Source organism: Zingiber officinale, chromosome 2A (assembly GCF_018446385.1).
Source record: "Zingiber officinale cultivar Zhangliang chromosome 2A, Zo_v1.1, whole genome shotgun sequence".
Classification (NCBI taxonomy): Eukaryota; Viridiplantae; Streptophyta; class Magnoliopsida; order Zingiberales; family Zingiberaceae; genus Zingiber; species Zingiber officinale.
Window position 1 is genome coordinate 12,767,892 of NC_055988.1, and position 6,375 is coordinate 12,774,266.

Below are 6,375 nucleotides of genomic sequence, written 5' to 3' on the forward strand. Positions count from 1 at the left end.
TCGGGAAATCACCTCCAGGTCGGCAACATCTATCCTGGTCGGGAAATCACCCCCAGGTCGGCAGCATCTATCTCTGAACGGGTTTTCATAAGAATTCATGGTCGGCTATCCCAGACTCTTGCCTCAGTGCGAGTTATAAGTGAGCAAGGATCTCACGCCCAACGACCTTCCCGGTTGGCTGTCCCAGACTCTCGCCCCAGTGCAAGTTATAAGTGAGCAAGACTCTCACGCCCAACGACCTTCCTGGTTGGCTGTCCCAGACTCTCGCCCCAATGCGAGTTATAAGTGAGCAAGGCTCTCACGCCCAACGACCTTCCTGGTCGGCTGTCCCAGACTCTCGCCCCAGTGCGAGTTATAAGTGAGCAAGGCTCTCACGCCCAACGACCTTCCCGGTCGGCTGTCCCAGACTCTCGCTCCAGTGCGAGTTATAAGTGAGCAAGGCTCTCACGCCCAACGACCTTCCCGGTCGGCTATTCCAGACTCTCCCCCCAGTGCGAGTTATAAGTGAGCAAGGCTTTCACGCTCAACAACCTTCCCGGTCGGCTGTCCCAGACTCTCGCCTCATTGTGAGTTACAAGTGAGCAAGACTCTTATACCCAATGACCTTCCCGGTCGGCTGTTCAGACTCTCATCCCAGTGCGAGTTATAAGTGAGCAAGGCTCTCACGCCCAACGACCTTCCCAGTCAGCTGTCCCAGACTCTCGCCCCAGTGCGAGTTATAAGTGAGCAAGGCTCTCACGCCCAACGACCTTCCCGGTCGGCTGTTCCAGACTCTCGCCCCAGTGCGAGTTATAAGTGAGCAAGGCTCTCATGCCCAACGACCTTCCCGGTCGGTTGTTCTAGACTCTCGCCCTAGTGCGAATTATAAGTGAGCAAGGCTCTCACGCCCAACGATCTGCCCGGTCGGTTGTCCCAGACTCTCGCCTTAGTGCGAGTTATAAGTGAGCAAGGCTCTCACGCCGAACGACTTTCTCGGTCGGCTGTCCCAAACTCTCACCTCAGTACGAGTTATAAGTGAGCAAGGTTCTCACGCCCAACGACCTTCCCGATCGGCTGTCCCAGACTCTTGCCTCAGTGCGAGTTATAAGTGAGCAAGACTCTCACACCCAACGACCTTCCCGGTCGGCTGTCCTAGACTCTCGCCTCAGTGCGAGTTATAAGTGAGCAAGGCTCTCACGCCCAACGACCTTCTCGGTCGGTTGTCCCATACTCTCGCCTCAATGCGAGTTATAAGTGAGCAAGACTCTCACGACCAACGACCTTATCGGTCGGTGCAATGATTTTCTCGGTCAGTATTCCTTATATTCGTTGACGCAAAATGCAACAAGCCAAGTTATCGTGCCGGACTAGTCAGTAAGCCGTAGTTCAAGGGTTCTTGCTAAGTATGAAGCTTCGCAGGCACATTCTTGAGTCATAGGCCCATTCTTAAGCGTCTCATTTGCCTCGGCCAAAGGCTCATATGTTAGGAGGTAAGAGGAAAATGGGGTAAGCCAATTATCTTTATTACTTTTGCTATTTTTGCTAGAAATATTAGAGAAATGCAGGTGTTTTATAGAAACATAAAGATACCCAAGCAATAGGGTGTGGGGCCGCATCATGAATGGAACCCAAAAAATAAGTTTTATGTCATTACTCAGGGGTACATTTTTTAAGGGTTTACATGGCTGCCAGATCCAGAGGCTTGATCCTTCCTAGTCAGATGAGCCCTAATTTTAGTCAAATCTTCCTTAATAAGATCGATGGTGCGCTTTAGTTGCCTGATGGTCTCGTCTTTGATCCGTCCTTCCTCATTTAGAAGAGCCACCTCATCCTCATGTCTCATTTTCAAATAGACAATATAGTGAACTTGGCTCTGGAAGTCGGATTGAGCTTTCAGCTTGAGCTTTCAGCTTGAGAGCGACTTCGGCCTGGGTCTTGGACTTGGCGGCCAGCCAGAGGCTTTCCATTTCATGAGTAAGGGATACTTGAAGATCTCTGCTCGCAGTCATCTCCAGCAGGATTTCTTCTTTTTGAGCCAGTAACTCTGTCAGAGCGGCGATTTGTTGAAGTGAAGCCTCTTCTTTCTAGGCCGATAACTCCAGCAGATGGGAAGTTTGCCGAAGTAAAGAAGCAAGGTCGCTAGGTTCTGTGGTAGGCTCCATGGAGACAAGGTACTGTATTGACAAGCGAATAGCTTGAAGTATGAAATGCTCGGACCTTTTTATAAGGAAGGAAAAGGTGAAGGGATTTCCTCGGAATTTGAGTTGATGCTTAGGGAACCATGTGACAGTTATGGGAAAAGAGTACGCTCGGAAGCTGAGGAGTCAGCATATGCATAGGAGCCCGTTCGTCTCCCAGAAAGGAGGGAGACTTTTCGGAATACAGATGTAAGTCAGGTTGGCGGAGGACATGAGGGTCAGGTCAGGTAACATGAGGACTGGGGTCTAGTCAGTCGGACTATAGCCTCCTTCGACTAGACTTGAAGGGGAGGCTTGTGATACGGCGCATGTTCGTGGGATCGGTAAGATGATGTGGTTAGGAGTCAAGACCACAAGAGGGTCAAAAGTCAAGCCTCCGTGGCCGGTCAGAAATCAAGCTGACGTGGAGGTCAAGGAGGTCAAAAGTCAAGCCTCCGTGGGCGGTCAGAAGTCAAGCTGACGTGGAGAGCAGAGAGGTCAGAAGTCAAGCTTATGTGGACAGGGTCAAAAGTCTCAGCTGACGGGGCGGTCAAAGGATGGGAGTATAAGTCGGACCAGGACCAGCCCTGATAGCGGTCAAGGACCAGGCCCACAGGCCAGGTATAGTGGAGGACTGAGCCCACAATGCCCAATTAAAGGTAAAGGAAAGAAGGCTCCTGGCGTAGAGCAAACTCAACGAACAGACCTGGCGTGCAGGTCGGGAAGTGCCAGCCATGGATAACAGCGGATAGAAGCAGGTCTGGACACAGACCCGGCGTGTAGGTAAGGAAATACAAGCCAAGGATAACAAGTATATAGAGGCAGGTCTGGACACAGACCTGGCGTGCAGGTCGGGAAGTGTCAGCCATGGATAACAGCGGATAGAAGCAGGTCTGGACACGGACCCGGCGTACAGGTCGGGACATACAAGCTAAGGATAACAAGTATACAGAGGCAGGTCTGGACACAGACCTGGCCTGCAGGTCAGGAGGTGTCAGCCATAGATAGCAGCGGATATAAGCAGGTCTGGACAAAAACCTGACTTACAGGTCGGGACATACAAGCCAAGGATAACAAGTATACAGAGGCAAGTCTGGACACAGACCTGGCGTGCAGGTCGGGAAGTGTCAGCCATGGATAACAGCGGATAGAAGCAGGTCTGGACACGAACCCCGCGTGCAGGTCGGGACATACAAGTCAAGGATAACAAGTATACAGAGGCAGGTTTCGACATAGACCTGGCGTACAGGTCGAGAGGTGTCAGCCATAGATAGCAGCGGATAGAAGCAGGTCTGGACACAGACCTGGCGTATAGGTCAGGACATACAAGCCAAGGATAACAAGTATACAGAGGCAAGTCGGGACACAGACCTGACGTGCAGGTCGGGAAGTGCTAGCCATGGATAACAGCGGATAGAAGCAGGTCTGGACACAGACCCGATGTGTAGGTCACGACATACAAGCCAAGGATAACAAGTATACAGAGGCAGGTCTGGACACAGACCTGGCGTACAGGTCAGGAAGTGCCAGCCATGGATAACAGCGGATAGAAACAGGTCTGGACACGGATCCGGCGTGCAGGTCGGGACATACAAGCCAAGGATAACAAGTATACAGAGGCAGGTCTGGACACAGACCTGGCGTGCAGGTCGGGAAGTGCCAGCCATGGATAACAACGGATAGAAGCAGGTTTGGACATAGACCCGGCGTGTAGGTCAGGTTATACAAGCCAAGGATAACAAGTATACAGAGGCAGGTCTGGACACAGACCTGGCATGCAGGTCGGGAAGTGTCAGCCATGGATGACAGCGGATAAAAGCAGGTCTGGACATGGACCCGGCGTGCAGGTCGGGACATACAAGCCAAGGATAACAAGTATACAGAGGTAGGTCTGGACACAGACCTAGCGTGCAGGTCGGGAGGTGTCAGCCATAGATAGCAGCGGATAGAAGCAGGTCGGGACACAGACTTGGCGTGCAGGTCGGAAGGTACAAGCCAAGGATAACAAGTATACAGAGGCAGGTCGGGACATAGACCTGCACGACACAGACCTGGCGTGCAGGTCGGGAAGTACCAACCACGGATAACAGTAGATAGAAGCAGGTCGGGATACAAGCCTGGCGTACAGGTCTGGATATACGAACTATGGATGATAGCACATAGAAGCGGGTATAAGTATAGATCTCGAAATACAGATCCAGCGTTCAGACACTACAGGACAAACAAGCTGGGGAATCGTAACTGCTTGTCAGAAAATGTCATAAAGCAATCAGCGTGTCAGAGAATATTCTCACAGTCGGGGCTCATTACCCCTTTTGATTCCATCGCCAGCCTATAAAAAGGTGCCCCGTGTCATTCATCACCAGACAAAGTCTGACAGCCGTCATTCCCTGACACCCGTCAGACCTAGAAACTTCCGTTGCAGTATAAAAAGGAATGCTTTGTCCCTTATGCAGGGATGCTCACTCGTCATTTCTCACTAGTCTTTACTTTTCGTCCTTTCTCTGTGCTTTCTGGAGAAAAAGTACCTGACTTGAGCGTCGGAGGGCCTGACCCGGGGACTTTTCCCCTGGTTTCTGGTCTCTAACGACTGGTGAGCTTGTCTGAGTGTGCGTAGAGCCGCAGCGTCATCGTCCTGGACACCTGCCGTCGTTAGCCGCCCGTGTAAGCCTTTCCGAGGGGTGCTAGGTAGATCTGACCCTACGACGACTTTCCGTCAACTTCCAATACATCAAGGCCCGCCTTTATCCGACTCAGCTTCCGGACGGGATCAGTTGCGCAGGAGGCGTCGGACAACATATTAATTTCGTATATCTATTTGTTATGTTGAGCGACACGCATGGGGGTCTCTATGCATGAGAGGCTCCCACACGTGCCGCCCAACATAACATGGGTGCTTGTCGTGGGCGCCTCTCACATGTGGGAGACACCTCCAATGGTCGGAGACGCCTCTCATGTGAGAGGTGCCCACAGTGGATGTATATATTTGTTACATGCATGACTAATGTAACATGATTTTTTATTTTTTTTTATTTTTTTTATTTTTAATTATGTCAATCAGATTTTATATATATATATAGTTCTTATGACCTAAAGTTGTTTGACATTTAAGATCCATAAGAAGTACAATGCTAAATTTAAGAAGCTGTTTTTTTTCAAAGATATGTAGTCTTGATATTGTTATTTTTAGGGCGCCCTTATTTTTATGTGGACTATGAAAATTTTGGATAAGTTCGTTATAAAATTTTCAATGTGGAGGCATTTTTCATTTTAAAATTTAATTTGGATAAAATAAACACTTTGGAAGAAATCATTCACTTTGCGATACTTATATTAGAAATATAAAAAAAATGATAAATTATGAATATTTAAGTGACAATCATAGCCCCGGAAGTATTTATATTACAAATATAGTGCATATAAAAGGTTGAATATTAAAAAAATTAAAGAATAAACTTTCTTATGTATTAATTGAAAACAAAACTATTCAATTCGTAAGAATAATAATTCAATGATAATTTATCAAAAGGTATACTTAGATTTTTAAATTAATCAAAAGATATATATTATTTTATTATTTATCAAAAGATGCATCTTTTTACCGTATTTTTCCCATTCTACTCTCCTAATAAATGTGATTGTTTTTCTTTTCTATTTTCTCTGTCATTTCTTCTCTTTTCTTATCTCTCTTTTTATATATATATAACGTGAATTTAAAATGCCTCCTAATAAGTCGATTCTTTAACGGATTCTTCTAAAGATATTTTAATACCCCTAAGAAGTCAAAATAAACAATGGATAGTACCATTTAACTCCTTATAATCCTAGAAATTTACAAGAACTGAAATAGTTGCAATCGAAGCTTTGTAGGTCTATTAGTAAGTTTTGACCTCTCCACGTTGGGTTTGATATGGAATCATATCGAGCTAAACATGAGCTTGATATGGAATGATATCAGGCCCATGCTAGGCCTGATATGATTCCATATTAGGCCCACCGTGGAGAATTTTGGTGATTCTTTCTTATTACATTATAACACCTCTACGAAGCCAAAATAAACGATAGATAGTATATTTGAACTTCTTGTAATCCTAGAAATCCATAGGAACTGAAATGAATACAATTGGAGTTCTTTAGGTCCATCAGTGAGTTTTGACCAAATCCTTGAGAAGCCAAAATAAGCAATGAATAACACCATTTAACTCCTTACAACCCCAGA